Source organism: Anticarsia gemmatalis, chromosome 14 (genome assembly GCF_050436995.1).
Source record: "Anticarsia gemmatalis isolate Benzon Research Colony breed Stoneville strain chromosome 14, ilAntGemm2 primary, whole genome shotgun sequence".
In the NCBI taxonomy this organism is placed as follows: Eukaryota; Metazoa; Arthropoda; class Insecta; order Lepidoptera; family Erebidae; genus Anticarsia; species Anticarsia gemmatalis.
The window spans coordinates 2,139,895-2,158,311 of NC_134758.1; the positions used below are offsets into that span (position 1 = coordinate 2,139,895).

At 33.8% G+C, this 18,417-nt stretch overlaps 1 protein-coding gene and 1 non-coding gene across 2 annotated transcripts in view; one reads left to right on the forward strand and one right to left on the reverse strand.

Annotated features, from left to right (window-relative positions):
* Positions 1-18,417, forward strand: part of LOC142978184 (tRNA dimethylallyltransferase) — a 239,685-nt gene that overhangs the window by 123,898 nt on the left and 97,370 nt on the right. The window lies entirely within an intron of this gene.
* On the reverse strand, positions 8,450-8,523 carry TRNAT-AGU (transfer RNA threonine (anticodon AGU)). Its single transcript has one exon. It is a non-coding gene; the product is annotated as a tRNA-Thr (tRNA).

Sequence of the window (18,417 nt, forward strand, 5' to 3'; positions counted from 1 at the left end):
TAAACCCCATATCTCTTGGTAAAGTGGTTATAAGTCGGTACGTCCCTCTTATTACGGTATGTACCATATTTATAGTTTTTAATAGTGGAAATGAATTGAAGATTCATGTCAGATTGTTGTATCTTGTGATTGTGTAGGACATGTTGTTGAGGTTTTTGAATGCCGTATGCATTATAAATCGTTTGTTCCATAGATTGGGCTACTTGTAATTAAAAGATAAAGCATAATGTTCTTTAGAAATTTTGTAAGAATAAGAATAAGAGCAACAAAGCCTGACCAAGACTCATGCCATTTGCAAATTCGTCTCTTCAAGAACATGAAATCAAGCTGTAGACTGGAATTAATTTACCCTCATTTTCTTAACATATTTTTTTACAAATGATGCAGAACAGTAGAAGGCATATAAAACGTTGGGCTTAACACATTTAAACTCCTTATATCCTGACCATTGATAGTATTACTTACTACTATTAAAACAACTTTCTTAGTAGATTTACCACTAATACGTACTGTTTATAACTTCACTATTTAACATTTAGCCACGTGGTTCAGACTTATCGTACTTCACAATAAATATTTTTATTACACCAAATAACTCTAAACGTAAATAATTTTAACTATGTACATTATACACAGTGAATATTAAAGAGGAATTTCATATAAATCATAGTAATTATTGTATGTTATCTTAATAGGACATTAAAAAGTCAAATGGTGCCGTTGTGTCACGTGAAAATATTTAAATTATTCTTATGTTTGTGATAGACTAGCTATACGCCGCGACTTCATCCGCATCTAAAAAACCCGTTCTTAAACGTCTAGCAGATATACAAAGTACCCGCATTTGACCAGAGTAGTGCAATACCTAATCCTTCTCTCAAACTGGGGGGAGACCGCTACCTAGTAGTGAATTCAATACACTTTTATTTAAACCATTTTTTAAATATATCTCTTGATAAAGAATAGTCTAAAACGTTACTAAATGGAAAGGATTATTTAAATATAGGATCCAATCAAATGAAAACGTGGTTTCACAATTGAATTAGCAGTTCCAGAGATTATCTCATGCATACAAACTGACAAACAAACTTTTACTTTATGTTAGTGTATAAGAGTAGATATAAATAAAAATGCTTAGTAAATGATGTGTAGTAATTATATGTTACCTTTATATGACATTAGGTTTCTTCTCACACTTGTCAGAATGAAATAATAACAGTCAGTAAGCCTACAATAAACATGTCAGTATTTCTAAACAGTGACACTGATATAATATGAGAAGAATTTGATTTACTTGATTATTGTACTTTATATACCATTAAATAGGAACTATTTATTATCTGTTTACACAATTCGTGCTGTATATTTATTTCAGTTAAAAATGTAGTTAGGGTTTTCTTGATTTTCGACGTAGATCCTTAACAAAAGGTGAAATATACAACTTAGTTGAACCCATACCATTATATTATCTCCAGACATGTGCTACACTAGCATGTCCAAGTACTTATAGTATTACTAGCTTTCACCCGCGACTTCGTCCGCCATCTGAATTTTCCCATGGGAATGCGTCATTTTCCCGGGGTAAAAAGTAGCCTATGTCCTTTCTCGGGTATCAAAATATCTCCATGCCAAATTTCATGCAAATTGGTTCAGTAGTTTAGGCGTGATTGGCTAACAGACAGACAGAGTTACTTTCGCATTTATAATATTAGTATAGTACGAATGTAAGCTGGGCCAGATTCAAGCATAATCTATCATCTCTGCGATTCCAATATCCTAGATTCCCATGTCTTGTAGTGTGACTACACTAAGTTCTAACGAGAAGCAAGCGTTTGGCATTTATAATTACATGAAAAAGATAATTTTTGCGCTAGGGGCGCTGATTACTTTGTCATATAATATATCGATAACTACTCGATAGTAGACATAGATTGTCGATATTATTAGGTGATTAGAAACCTGTTCGTGTGTAGCAAATCTTATATGCACTATACTATCTGTAAAATTAACATCTAACGCTATCGTAAAGTAAATATATTCAAACAAATTCAACATTAATATGAACTCGCATTTGTCGTACAAATGTTTAAGACGTAATACGGAACAGATACTCTATTGAGGCCCAAGGCCCTTTAAAATAGGGCAGCGTTGGTCAATGATAAAATATGTTAGGTTAGGTTAGTAAATTCGCGGCATGTATGTACATTAGATAAACGACGTGCGTAACATATAACATAATCATTCACACCACGTCACACCAGATGTCGCCCTTCAAATTTGATCGTAATATTAGGGCTGCCACGATTACGCACTTTGGTTCAATATAGGAAGTAAGTTAGATATTTTTTGTCGTTTGATGTCTTTGTTTGATTCAATATATTTAGGTTCAGGCCTGCATTTAAGCTTTACTTGTGCTTTTATAAAAACGGTTTCATCAGTACAAGGGACTCATTATTTTACTTTATAATAAGTGTGCTTGTAATTTCTTTGTACCTTACAGAAATACAAAAATACTGAGCATTAAATATCTTTCATAAATTGTAAATGCTTTCTCATACATATTTATCTAAGCTCAGAACCCATGAATCAGGTAAACCATCATTTAAAACCATACAACACACATAAATCCCAAAACAAAATCATAATTCATACTCCCAATTAAAAATAAATGTTAATTAAACAAAAACAAGTACATAATACCACTATATATTTTAGCAACTAATTATAAATCACGTTTTTGTCTCACCTATTTATAATCACGGTCGTAAAGGGCCTAAATAAATAAAAGCGAATGAAAAAATGCCGGAGTCTCGCAAAAAGTAGTGTGGCCAGTTTTTGGAGTCGATAACCCTAGGCGGTTGCCCTTGGCGTTTTTTGACAATAGGCCCCCGAATACGTAGATACGTAGTTATGTTTATATTTTATGTTTCCGTTTTAGTTCGTGAGTGTTTTATTAGTGTCGATACGCATACCTCGGGTTCCGTAGGGCTGTTTGTACGACAAATAATGCTTGTTTATTCTTGTATCTCTTGCCTTTGAGGAACAGGATTAGTTGTGGAATTGGGTTAATACGTATATTGTGTTCCCAATTTCGAAAAGGGCATATGTCTCGTCTTTGTTGTGTGAGATGTGCCCTTTTGGTACTCGTATATTCAATTGTGGTTAGACTAATTTGGTCAAGGGGAGAAATCAGAGATCCGGAATGTAAAATTAAATGAACGGTGAAACAGGTTAATTTGTTTACGATTGGCAATAAAAGTTAAAAGTATACGAAAATAGACGGTTTGAGTAACACTTTCGCTTTCATTGTTTTCGTTAGAAACATGTTTATATTTAACTAGTAAAGTATCTTTTAAATATTGAAGGAATAGGTACTACGTCATGACCCAGCATTGACTATTTACAGTTCTTAAAGGAATGTTAAGTCTTACACTGATTCTTGCACTACCATGATGGGCAAAAGGTTTAACCCTTCACTCACTGATGGGAAGAGACCTGTACCCAGATCATGACAGTCGACAGTCATCCATAACTATAGAATGTGGCTGAGTTATCAACTTAGCAAAGTACTTGATTACTGTAGTTGTTCTGAACACTTTCGCACTATCCTAACAAAGAAACAACCTTGTATATAGGTTTTAACTAGTCTATCACCAAATTGTAGACGCCAGTATATCCTCAATTCTATAAATAAAGCAAATAAACTTGCAAGTTTCCAAGTCGGTCACGAGCCCACGGCAGCCATAACATAATTATGATCAGTCGTATGTCGTCACCGAATTTGGCGCGGCTCGCCGTTTTATGGGAATTATAATGTAACAGCCGGGAATGGACCTCGCGACCTTGTGCCGCCTAATCTGTGTGAATTAATCAGTGAACGTTTTGCTGGGTTGCTACGTTGCTAATTTTATTTTGCTATGTTTTAACTAGAACTACGTTTCTAATGCTAAGGAAACCTGTAGCATTTTCTTATATACACCTAGGTAGTAACAAAATTGTTCAAGCCGCCCGAAAGACATTTGACATAGCGTAACGACTGTTATCATCATAGTTACAAATGGGACTGACTTCGGAAGCCAGGTTATACGTGGCTCCCGAAGCACGGAGACGCTCAGTTCAAATACCACTATGCGGTCACCCTTCTATGGAGTGGCCGCGTCAAAGGTGTTGCTTAACCCACAGATCGTTTACCGTCTTGATTGGAATAAGAAAATGTACGAACTTTGTATTTTTATGTGGCGAAATGAGTTTTTTTTATAGTTAAAACTCCCAACTATTTTCTGCGAAAAAAATACTTGCAATAAAAAACGATATCTTCTAAAAGCACCTATAGACATTGTTCTATATTTTTTACGTAATATCTTGATCTATCTACAAGATAATCACCACATAATGTATTCTATGATATGATTGATGACACTGATCACTTGATCACATGGGTGTGGCTTACTACGTAGACGTGTTAGTCACGGGGGATTTGTGGTTTAGTATATTTTATTTATTAAATAATAATATTTTTTTAAGACATTAACTTTTGAATTTTGGAATTATAAAACTGTTAAATGAATTTAAGGTCTGGTCTGAAATGTGCTCCTTGGGTGACGCCGTATACAAAATGTATGTACTTAGTAAAGTTTTCTAAGTAGGGAATTTTCAGTGAATTTTGACTGAAATATTTAATGGATTCTAGAGTTTCGTAAAATTCTTTGTCTACTACTGTAGATACATATAATATTTTAGATCAAAAAAATAAAAGAGTTATGGGCGCCTTTAAGTCGAAATGAGCATGTATTTTTTAAGATAATTATTTCTTACTTGTGCTTAATAAGGCTTGTAGTCTCTACAATAATAAACTACAGCTCCCCATTTTACACATTTCCAAGTAACATAAACTAATTCAGTTAGACGTTTACCCAATTATATGGGTAATTGACAAGACATCTGGCAACCCAGCGTTTAGCATACCACTCCAATGAGTGAGTCATTACTGGCAATACTGGCTGTTCAGTTCACGCCTTTGCCTATGTTCGTTACGTCACTGGCTAATAGATATAGCTGGAATGAGTTGGAACAGTAATTGTTGTACGAGACAAGTACGATAGTGAAGTAATGAGACAGGTTGCGTTTCATTGTGTTTGTAAATTATTGAACAATTTTGATCAGACTTGGGACTTCTAGCTAACTATTTCGTCCTCTCTAGCTAAGGGTTTACAAGGTACAATAACTATCTAACGACAGTGGTGTCTAGAGTGATATTCGTACCTATGACTTCTAGATCGCATCCATCTGAATAACCCCATAGTAGGAATCCCAAAAGGTTTATGTCAGTTATTCGCACTGGCTCTACTTTATGTCAAGTGTGAGTATCATAATTGCAATTTTAACTGTCATCAGATGCTATATTTGAGCTAATTAACAACGCCACTAAAAAACGTAATAAAAGGTAAGCTTTGGAACCTAGCTAGATATATCCTACGGGATTTTGTGTAAATAATTTGCAATTCCTTCCTCTATGCAAGAATTTCCATCCTGTCAAAACACCCAAAGCTAATCAAACAAACCGAAAACTCCAATTAAACATATCCGTTGTGCATATAAAGTGTGTCTGGCGTACGTCTCACATACGTTAGTTGGTTAGTTGGGCCGTTTAGTATGTTAATAAGGCATTGTTGTACGGCCGGTAATGCGTTGGCAATTAATACTGGACCCTACTCCCACGCACCTCGCCATTCCTGCCGTGTAGGAGGACGAGCTGCAGACAATCATGCTCTTTGATTTTTTTATGTAATTTTTTTTGCCGTATAAATCGCACTAGTTTACTTTTCTAGACAGTTTAATCTTTGGACTTTTTATTCCTGTGTGTTAATTGTCACTTATGTGTACATTGTGGTCTGAACAACTTTCTCAGTTTTCAGACATATTAGTGTTAGCCCGTTAATCAATCGACGATTTTTTGAGATTTGTAATGTCCGATTGTTGGAAAGGCCTGTATTTTTTCCTCCAAATTTCTCTGATTTGTGCAATTTTCTTTCACTGAGGTCTTTTGATTACAAAAACCGTATTTTTTCCATTTTTAAATAGTCATTCTTATCGTCTGTACTCGGTAATTTAAGTACCTACTCAAACATAAAATAACTACAGTTGAGACAATACCTACATCCTATGGCGCCAAGTGCCAACCTTGAGGTGTTTAAAATACACGTGTTCTTTACTAATTACATTATTAATTAGCTAATATTTACACTATTTACATTATACATAATATACTCTTCGTCTGCCTTGAATATAGGTGCGCGAGATATTTTACTCATAACCTTTTGTTACAAGGAAAATTGTTGGTTTAAAATTTTAATGATTGTAACGGTTACTTGTTATTACCTACTGAAGTTTAATAATATTGTTATCTTGGTTGGCATGGCAACACTAAATGGCAACACCTACCGCCTGTGTTAACAGGCGGTAGGTGTTGCCATTTGGTAATCGTATAGATTTTTGGTTTCTGTAAATGGTCTTTTAACGTGAATCGTGTATGTATTTTCATACGGCTGAGCTTACACCTTCGGGTAAACCGGCGTGATGTTATGATATATGTTATTTTATCCCAATATCTCAATTATCTCATATATTTTATCTTATTTGTTTATCGAAAATAGAAAGATTTGTGTTTATTTTTAGTTTTTTAATTTGGTCATGAGATCTAGAGATATCTAGACTATCTCTATCTCTTCTTAGGCTTAGATTGTAGAAAGTTTCCGGAGTTTGATGACACTGTTTTAATAGTTCTATGCTTTCGAAAATAAAATCATAATTTATTATATCACTGCCGTAGTTTTCGAAAAATGATATTGAAAACAGGCACGTAAATCACTATCTACCACTATTTCAATAAATTAATAGCCAGATAAAATTAATTAATTCTAGAATTTAAGAAATCTAGATTATCAGTGTGAGAAAAATTTTTGCAAAAACAACTTTTTATTTTTAAAATATTATAACAGATCTGTTATTGTTTTCTATATATTTCTTTTCGATTTTAATACCTTATTTTTATCACACATTTACAATGAATCTTATCAATATTAATTTGAATTGAAGATTTTCAATTTCCGGCAAGATTATCCAAAAAAATATCATCTCTGTTTGTTTGCCAACGGTACAAAAAACGTCAAGTACGCACTGTACATATTGTAATTTCCATAATAATCTTTCATTACGCTTTCCCGATGCATAGTGTGGCTTTTTTATATTCGTCCCTGAACCAATTTCTATTCGAGCGAACAATCGTGACTATCACTAATAAAACATGCTACGTGGTTATAATGATAATTATTTTAAAATTTTCTACACATATTTCTATTTTTGAACATGACACATGTTATACCCGATGGTGTAGGAAGAGGAGTATAAAATACAAGCACTTTACGCATATTATTAGTCCCATGATCCTATAATAATAATAGGAGGCCAGCTTATTGACATATACCAGGCAAGTTAGCAAACACCGGGATACAATTTATAGAAAACTAGCTGACCCGCGCAGCACCTAGCTCACGCGTTCTGGTTTTTATTAAATACCCCGCATTTTCACCTTTTACACCTTATCTGGACTTCCACAAATAATTCAAGACCAAAATTAGCCAAATCGGTCCAGCCGTTCACGAGTTTAAGAGTACTAAAGAACAGCAATTCCTTTTTACATATATTATTGAAAATAGTCCAACAAAAATCTAAAAATATCCTTATTACACTTTACCGAATTCGGGAGTCGAACCCGAGAAGTAGTAATCCGCAGTCGTATAAACTAAAATCACCATTTAACTTCTATATCGAAAATCTAAATATAATCAAATATTCTAGAACGTAATCGCCACATTATATAAAAATGTGACATAACAACTAAATGTTTTATGTAAATACCGTTACTAGGTCAAAAGTTGTATGTTTATGTATAAATCGACACGTATCTCGCAAATGTACGCGGAAGACCTTTATATTTTATATCATCTACTCGAAGTGTGACTCCCCTCGTGTAATAATTTTTATTCCTTCTTAGAGCTTCTGGAATTATTTATTTAATTTTAATCTTAAGGCGTATTTTTTGATAACCTCTTTTAAAATTAAGTAGTTTAGTATTATTACAGGACTTACCATATTTTTTAATATTATTTATTAATGTTAATCATATATAGCGATTAATAATTCGGGAATCGAATTTGTATCCGCGTAGGTACGGAATGATCACATATTATGTTGCAAATGATTTGGTTTATAGTTAAGTAATAAGTCCATTCAAAATAAAATAATCATGTTGACAAACGTAATTAATAACGTACGAACAATTTTATAAAAAAGAAAGACATGTTAAAATCCTATTCAAAATGTTATTATATATGTTACAATAAAGTTTTACAAAAAATATAAAAAATGCCAAAAAGTGATTTCAACTCATAGGCCCCGACGAGATTCGAACTCGTGATCTCCTGTTTACTAGACAGGCGCTTTAACCAACTAAGCCACGGCGCCTCTGACTTGTAGTGTGAAATACCGCTTCAAATTCAACTCACATGCTCACGTATATATCTATGACGTATTATGAATGTACGCGTTTTATCTCTTTCCCGCGCCTTATTATATTGTTCAGTAGAAAGAGATGGAGATATCATATTCCAATTCTTATGTTACGCTGTTGCTAGGTGCGTAGCGTTTGCGAAATTGATTCAGTATTAAAATTTACGATTGTCTAATCTGATAATTTTAATCAAAAACCTTGAACGTTTAAGTTAGACGGTATTGTGTGGATCAGGGTTGACTAGAAACCGGAATTATTATGCGAATTTATACATTCAATCTCCTTTGGTCGGCGCTTTGTAATGATTTGAAGTTCTCTTTTAAAGGGGAGATGTCCCTTAAGTATGGTTTAAAATACTTTTTCATTTAAAATGTTAGTACTTTAACCGCTTATTATATAGGTATTATTCAAAATTTTATCGCTTAAATTAATCTTAGGCTTAATAACTGTAATATGCTGATAAATTTCTAATTCTACATTTTACTGAAAGAAATAAATACTGAGCACTGAAATCCTAAATAAAATGCGAATACCTACTTGTTTTAACAATTCAATTAAATATCCTTTTGAAACCTTACAAGCCTTAAAGCTCTGTAAAACAGCTACCAAATAGAAAAAGTCTTCAACTCGCACTTGGACGTGCGTAGAGGACTCAAGCCTTGCCCCTTACTTATTCCGGGAAGCGATCGTAGGTTAGCAGTGGGGCAGTATTAGTATAATTTTTACCCGACTGCGCGACACAAAGAAGGTGATGTTTATATCACCATGTACATTCTTACATCATTTTCCACTAACATTCAAACCAAATTGAATAACTAATTGCAAACATGTGACGTCACAATTAAAAGCAACTGTTATAACATATTATATAAACTGTTACAGTAAATAATTCATTGTAATTAGTATACATTTACAATATTAGTTTTATTCAAAACGTAAGTACACGACAGTATCGATGACTTGGCGAAAATTATCATACAATTAAGAAGTTAACAGGTTTGTTTTAATTTTTAATGTTTTAGCTACGGGTATTAAAGCTATAATAGTTTTAATAAACGAGTCGGGTATGCCCTCAATATCATTTAAACTATAGTCCACCACCCTGACCAAGTGCGAAGTGCGTTTAAGTCTGAATACATAGTATTACTAAGTACTATTTAGTGTAAGCGCGATTCATCCCGCTATTCTGATCAAGATCGGGTTGAATTCCATCAAGAATTATTAAGGAAAGCGTCTGATTTCAGTCGTGAAAGCTAGCTCACATTATTTCCTTCATCAATAAGTCTAAATTTATTTAGAATAGATATGCTTATTGTTATCTTTGTTTTCAATTTTGCGCTTATTACCTTAGTATCGATTATTCTACATTTCAATTTAATATAATTTAGATCGTTCAAAATATTCTACACTGATGCTAAACAATTCTTAAAAACTTCAATAATATGTGATATCTGTTACAATAGTTGTCGGAAATTGCCCCACCCCGCAGTATACCTATATAACCGAATGAAACTGAACATTCAAATTAAAGGTCTTCAAGTAGCAATAAACTTTGACCGTCGTAACAATGAATGAAACGCGTCTCAACAAGCATGGCTAATTAGTTCAGCTGGTCATGGTTGATGACGTCACCGATGAGACGTTCAAAATGTCTGCCGCGTACATTAATTCACACATCCGTTGTGCGACTTGAGAATATGTATGATTATGGGAATTGGGACCAAGGGGGCTTATCACGTATCTCAGTTGACAACTATTTGAAAGCCATACTGTACATTGTTTTCTTACTTAGATTATAGAGATTACTACGTTACGCTAAAGCAGCAATGTACTGAATAGTAGCCACCATTTGATGTACACTACTTGTATGAATTTGGATGGTTCCTTGACGATTCATACTGAGAGCCATTTTTACGCTTTTGTGACTAAATGGATGATCCGTTTGCAATTAAATATTGCATAAAGATAGTTGAAAACGTAAAGTATTATAATTATAGGTTACTTGGTTTTTGTCTCTTGTATGTATCGTGAATATTTCTACTTTCTCCAGAAATCATTACTTATTTTACCGAGAGTACATGTGAACGGAGCCGCGAAAATAAGCTAGTATATTAATGTTAGCAGAAGCAACTTTATTTTAAATAAGTATAATATCGGGATTGTTATCGATAATATCCATACAATAAGTTAATTAACGCCCTTTAGCGTATTTTAAAAGGATTTCAAGTGAATTAATTGCGATACGAAGGTAACAAGATGATATCAAAAGTTCGAAGTCGTGCTTTAAAATAACTGTAATTTTATTGTTATTTTACTAATCGTTGGAAGCCATACTTGAATTAGTTGCTCGTTCAATAATAATTGCAGAAATCAATATTTTATCTTGAATCTGGCTTCCTAACGCGTTGTTGAATAGCAAAATAATGGATATAAAAATCTTTAGATTGAATTAATTGAAAATGTCTTTAAGTCTTTCAAGTACTTTATTTCGGTCCATAATAATAGACGGGTATCAACTCAGCGGTTTTGAGAACTTATTTTCATACGTCAAAGATGTTCTTAAACATTTTCTTTCATTTCTATGAGTGTCCCACTACTGATCCTCCTCCCTTTCCTTTCAAATTTTCCTATCTGCATTAAGCTCCGTGCAGTCATAGTAAAATGCTTCCATCTTCTTCTTGCGCGTCTGTAACGAGCATCCCCGGGCACCCAGTTGGTGGAAATATGAACCCACCTTTCTGGATGCATGCGGATAAACGGTCTTTGCATACACATCTTTAAAACTTAGTCTATATATAAACTCAGCGAAAGACCGTAGTTCAAACCCTGGCTGTTTAATTCAAAGAAACATATAAAAAAAAGGTTTGATAGTTCGTAAATAGAGTAGGTATTGTATTACTAGTGTGTATTAATAGCAGCCCTATTGAAACAGTAGGCGGCAGCCTTTCTATCCCCGAGCGGTTCATTGTTGTTATACAATGTTCGTACTTGACCCCTTGGTATATTACTTCAACGTTATTGGCTACTATTTCTGTTTAGCTATGGATTTTTGTACGTTTACCCATCTTTACATGGAATATAATTATGAATAATTTTATTGAAGAGTGTATCGGTATTTGGGTTTCGATGCCCGTAGTGCTGAAGGTTTTAATGATCATCATGACGCATGGTGGTCCGAAGTATGATGACTATGTCGAACATTTATGAGTGTGTTCCACAAAATGGTTTTTTATAGATAATTGTATGAAGTAAAAGTCCCTGCAACGTAAGATAAAATCTAGTGCAGGAGTTGTCTTCGTAAAACGTTTAAGTTATCAGCGCTATCAAATGAAGTCATCAATTGCGCCAATGATTTCCCAAGTTAAAGCAACGAAATCTTCTTGCATTTTGAATCTTACTATTCTTTTGATTAACTAACCCTTATTTTATGAGTTTCCTTTACCTTTAACGTTAGTTTCGGTTACTTCCTCCCATTAAATTGAATGCTTCCAATAAAACACTGTTATCTTTTTATAAACACACTAAAGCAATATAAATAGATGACCACAATATACTAGAAGAGGCTAATTAATAGATATAATGTGGAAAGAATATTCAAACTCACTCGAGTATGAAATACGATTTACATATTATTTTTTAATTAATAAACGAAAGGTACAATGGCTACATTGGTCTCCTAATTAGAGGTTATTATCTGAGTAGCTTGGTAGCCTTTGAGGGTTGGTAAAGGATGGAATGTCGGACGAGCGTGCTTTGCAATATTGTGTCATGTGTCTTGAAAGATTGTCGTGCGAAGACCTTAAGTTTGGAGTATGTGGGAAAATTTTACTGTAAAAAAAGAAGAATTCTTAATTTTATCCAAAATTCTTTAGAAAACCAGTGTTTTTTATGTGTCTCAAATTATGCCATTTTGTTATCACTTGAATGTTACGAAATTCTTACTATGGTGTCTACTCATTCTTAAACTTTTTACATCTTTAAGTATTACTCACTTTTTATTGCAAAAGAAAAGCACCAGAAAGGATTTAGCAACAATTTCTTTTGCCATGTTTCTATATGCAATTTCCAAGATGTTCATTTTTCGACTAGGCACTCAAAGTTATTCTAACAGCCTAGTTATACCATTATCATATCACAGCTCACTGCATACTTATGTGGGGGTGCTATAACTACCCCATTTTTCCCATGGCTGTCGTGGGGTGCGTTAAACAATTAATCGCTTGGATTCTCCACCTGTACGGCACTGATCTAATCCACCTGCTATAGCGGTAATTGTGGCAGTTAATCATGGAAGAATGCTGATATTTTTTATTTCATAGTTCTCTGATAGAATGGAAGAACTTATTTTGAGCGTTAAGTAAGTGACGTTGGCTTTGATTTTGAGATATAGAGGCACTTCAAAAGAATACTTTGTTTAGTGCCTTTAGTTTGAATATAGTATGTTGGCCCGTTCGTAAGGATTCGATTAAGCTCTATATTAACAAGTTTCTACGATTACAACAATTTTGTTGCTTGTGCGCGAAGGCGCAAGATGATTATGATAAGATGTTAGGTTCTTTTCTAAGTCATTCTAAAGTTTTGAGTCTAATCTTTTTGTCACGTAAAGTCTTTAATGAATGTATCTATTTATTAATAAAAATAGTGTAACCTTCGACTATTAGTATTTGCTTTACCATTTTTAACCAAGTGAATGAAGCTACGAAATCTGTTTTAGAGCTATAGTTGGAACCTGAGTACACAAACTTTCACCACGTTAATTAACGAACCATATCAAATTTCTATTGTAATATTTGTATGCCATTTTCATCATGCTATAATTTTTAACAGTTCAATCATTTTCAAAGTTGATTGATAATAATTAAAGACATTAACAGCCCCCTGTTTTAATATTAATATGAACTCATCACCACCCCGTGTTCTCGAGCATGAGGGTCGGTTTCCGCGGTAACCTGACGCTGCTGATTACTCATTTTAATAGCGTGATGATATGTGATACGCTGAAGAAAATAATGCATTATACTGTCAACGGGTTGGTTAAATCATTTTAAAACTTAAAGCTTGCTTGTACATACATTTTTTTTCATTGAAATAAAAGTATTTTTACATTTGTGGTAACAGATAATTTTACTCGCCAATCTTTCAAGCTTGTTGGCGATAATACGCTCTTAACATATTTATAAAAATAAAAATTAATACCTACCTACTTAACAAACATAATAAAGTATCTCAATATGTACGTAGGGTTAGGCAGATAATAGAGTACACCACTTGGTACAATCTTTACAAACTTCCCTTGCTTCATTCATATCCATACATCCTGTGATACAGGATCGTCGATTACGAGTACTACGCACCAGACCTTTTTGCAAGACATCTTCGATATGATCTGTGTGCATTAAGTATTGAGTGCAATTTTAAAGGGCTTTAAAATTTCCAGTAGGAAACCGAAAGCTTCGAGCCGTCGTGTTTGGGCTTTGTGTGATTATAGAGTATCCGGTGTCCCTCTTAAGTATCTAAGTCTAAGGTATTTACAATGTATTTAGTTCTACTTAAAATGTATTTTAAGGATTTACTTCAGTAAGTAGTAAGTTTTAGTAAGTTATTTCCTAATTATGATCACAAAGTCTGTAAATAATTGATAACTATCCTTACACTAGCTGACCCGCGCAACTTCGCTTGCGTCACATAAGAGAATCATAGTTTTACCCGTTTTTGTAACATTTTTCACTGGTACTCTGCTCCTATTGGTTGTAGCGTGATGATATATAGCCTATAGCCTTCCTCGATAAATGAGCTATCTAACACTGAAAGAATTTTTCAAATCGGACCAGTAGTTCCCGAGATTAGCGCGTTCAAACAAACAAACAAACAAACAAACAAACAAACAAACAAACTCTTCAGCTTTATAATATTAAGTATAGATATTAGTATAGATAGATTGATGCTTTCATTGCTTTTAAAATTCGACAGATTCAATTTATAAGATTTCTTCCACAAGCACAAGTTAAGATACTTACTTACTTGAGTTTCAACAATCAAACTCTTACACAAACATTTATCATGTTTCACCAAATACGTTTCGGAACAGATCCCTAATTCTAATTAGTTAATTAGAATTCAGCGTCTAAGCCTCGTCTAAAAGAATTAACCAATTCTGCCTTTTAATTGTTATAGGACAATCAAATTAAAGTTTATTTCAGTTACCAACCCTTTGTTTTTATACATTGAAGTATACGCTGTTTGGGGATAAATATAAATAAGTATACGACAGTTTTATAAGTAACCCTAAATCCTTTTAAAAAGAGCTAGCTATAAAAGTTGTAGCTAAAAGTGCAAAACTAAATTGTTAACTATTTTTTTTCGCGTTAATGTCGCCTTTGTACCCGGGGGTGTAAATATATGCATTACTCAGTTTTCGCCCCGAATTGTCGGTCTGCAGCGTAGTTACATTAAACATACCTTAAAATCAACAGTCGCATGGCCTAAATCAGCCTAAAAATAGCAAAATATATGATATACCAACACATGCTTAAACACTTCCCCAACAAGATCCCACTTCCCAAACTGCCACCGTACATTTCTATCAAGCTCGTATCGACGTGGAATCAAACAAGCCATTAAAACAAAAAGCAAAGTAGATAGAACTCGTCTCGGCCGGTTTCACCCACTCGTTGCTACTTAGTCCTTCGTATATAAATATAATAAAATAATCACCCTACACTGTGCTTTATGTGGTGAAACATCGTTATTACGCGCACGGTAACTTTCGATGCCAACCAATAAGAGTGTACGAGTTGTTGCAAGGGATACGATGAAGCGATTTTATATGAAAAGAGTTACCTTCTTCTAAGTTTCTTATTATAAAAGTGTGCGAGAGTTGGCGTTGACTGCTCATTTTAAGCAATTGATGCCGATAGTATAAATACCATTGGGTTTTATTTAGCGCATCCTAAACTACTAATGTCTCCTTGCTTGTAAAGTAATAAATCACATTAGTATGAGCATCAGTTATTTATTTACAGACTTTGTGTTTTTATAGAAAAATCACTATTTTTGGCAAACCGGCAATCGCTAGAAATGCTCACCCCCATAAATCAATATAAAATCGTGTTTCATTCCTTGTTGATTTAACAGAGAGATAGACCGTTAAACTATCTACCGCAACACCCTATATCTCGTTCCCTACATCACACATGACGTATGTTACATGCAATAATGCGCGCGCGTCTAAACCGACGCGACTTTTAAAAGTTCCGCGCGCTAAGTTGCCGACAAGCGCTCCACCGCACAGGTGACTATGATCACCATGAATTCATTATATTATAGGATAATTCCGAGTACCAACTTATATTAGAAATTGATATGAACACTATGAAATTTGGTACTGTACGAAACATTAGTTCTAGAAAGAACGCAAAGTTCCGACTGAGCTAGGTGTGGTAAAGTAGTTGACTGCTTCTATCATTCGACGAAGCGGAGACCCCGTTGACGAACAGTGGAACAGCAATGCAAACGTATTTGAATAAAAGAATTTTGGTAGAGAATTTTACAAACTTCATAAACACATTTGTAAAGTGCAACCAGTTCAGAAACTGTTTAGAAAATTACAACTATTTATGCAATAGTAGTATCGTAGCAAATAATTTTGTTATCGCGACATTGCTGCCATCTGTACAGAAGTTTAAATATCAATAAAGTAGTTGAGTTCCACAAAACTAATACAATTTTCACTTTCACACTAAACAGAATTACATATCTAAATGTTCATGTAACGTAATATTCCCAATTAGTTCCATTCACGATCGAACATCATTATTGCAGCAACTTAATCTAGAACTCAAATCATAAATGTTATTATTTTAACCGTATAAATGATTCAATACGCATACTCATTTGTGCATTACTTGCGATAACTGTTGCGACGTTGAATCGTTATAAGTATTTATATAACTGATAACGATAACTACTTTGTTGCAAAACGAACAACTAAGGAACGGTTTTTGGGTGCGATTAAAGTAATCTAGTGTCAAGGGGTCTATACGTTGTGGGGCCAATGTTTGCAATTGCAATCTGATTATGACCCGGAACTTTTGTTTTATGGGTCGTCTGCATCTACGATATTATATTTATTTTATTTTTATTTTCTGTTTTAAATTAGGTTTTGCGTTCCAAATCTGTAAAGCAGGAAGTTATTAAGATGGCCTGTGACGTATGAAAGATTTTTAAAATGGTTTTATATCGGATTCGAAATCGGTTTTGTAATTTTGCAACTTACAGTACAAACGAAGACTTATCGTGCTACAACTCTATACAATTTATATTAAAGCCCCTGAGCCATTAATGCAAAGAATATCTAACGTTAGTTATTATAGTTTGGTAATCAACTAATCAAACCTATTCTCTTGTTTCCTTTTATGTCCTGTATTTATAACAGAATATTATATCATGGTGTCCCTACAAGAAGCTCGCAACGGCGTCAAATCCGATTCATCTTTGAGGAAGTCACAAGTCACACCACCGCCACTCTTACAAGAACTCCCGATCCCATTTAATTCCATATAATTACCCTCTATTAGTAGGGTGCCGGGGGTCAAGAAAAACTGGTCTTCTATTCCTTAATAAATGTTTTGAATATTAGATATTGTTTAATAAAATGCATGCTCGGTGAACTTATACGTTTTTTATATTTTTAATTGACGTGAGAATATCCCAATTAGAAATTCATTATTTATTATGTCCCGGTCAGTTATCGTTAGATATTAATAGTATCTTCACGCTGTGTGATTTTGTGGGTAAACAAACAATTTTCGAATGATATGTTGTTATATTATCGTATGATAATTTTGGTTATTTGATATTCGTTAAAGATTACTTATGCGATAATAGATTTTATCATAGCCAACCTGACAGGAAACTTTAACAAACCTTTTCGTTATTTTCTACCTTAGTATCCATCGGGTATATTCTTAAGCTTTCCCAATGTAACCAGTAAAACAGACCATGCAAAGATCAGTAATTTCTGCTCAAAAAAACAATTAAGACTCTTTAGCAGTCCGAGGACTTAGTAACATTTATGGTACTACGAAGAAAACCTATTTCTAAAACTACGTATTATTTTCTTCCTTGAAGCCGTCCAAAATAGCTCACAAAAAATACTTTCACAAGTAGATTAAGTTTCCTCCACAACCTTAAAACTGTTTTCGTCAGAAATCCCATAATAAACACGAAATACCCCATAGATTAGTTTTTATTAGATAAGTTAGAGATCAGTGCCAAATCGTAACAGTTAAATATACAAGGTTCCGGGTTTATGTCCCGATGGAGGCTGTTTCTGTAATTAACATGACCGAAGTCTGGATACATGCCAATAGTTCACTAGAATATGTGTTTTATAGACATTATTTTAGAGGATAAAAGTATTTTATAACTAGGAATTTTTATGGCTTAGCCTTTTAAGGTCGTGAGAATATAATGCGTTATTGAATCGCAAAGTTTAGTACGTATATTATAATCCACACTGAAAATGCGAAAGTCTCTATGTCTGTCTATACGCTTTTACAGCCAAATTGCTCTACCAATCTTCATGATATTTAGCATCTATATAGTTGAAGACTTGAGATCAGACAATAGTTGACAATTTCCTCAAAAATCAACCTCTAAACGAGTGAAATAGGGGAGAACACAAATCGACATACGCTTTACGACAATAACAATCCCTAAATGTTATTTAAGTTTGTCACGAAATATACGCACTTTAAACATGAATCTAGATCCGTAGCCGGATTTTCCTTCTAGATTAACAGATGGCCTTTGTGTTTGCATTCGTTTGTGAACTCAATACTTACCTG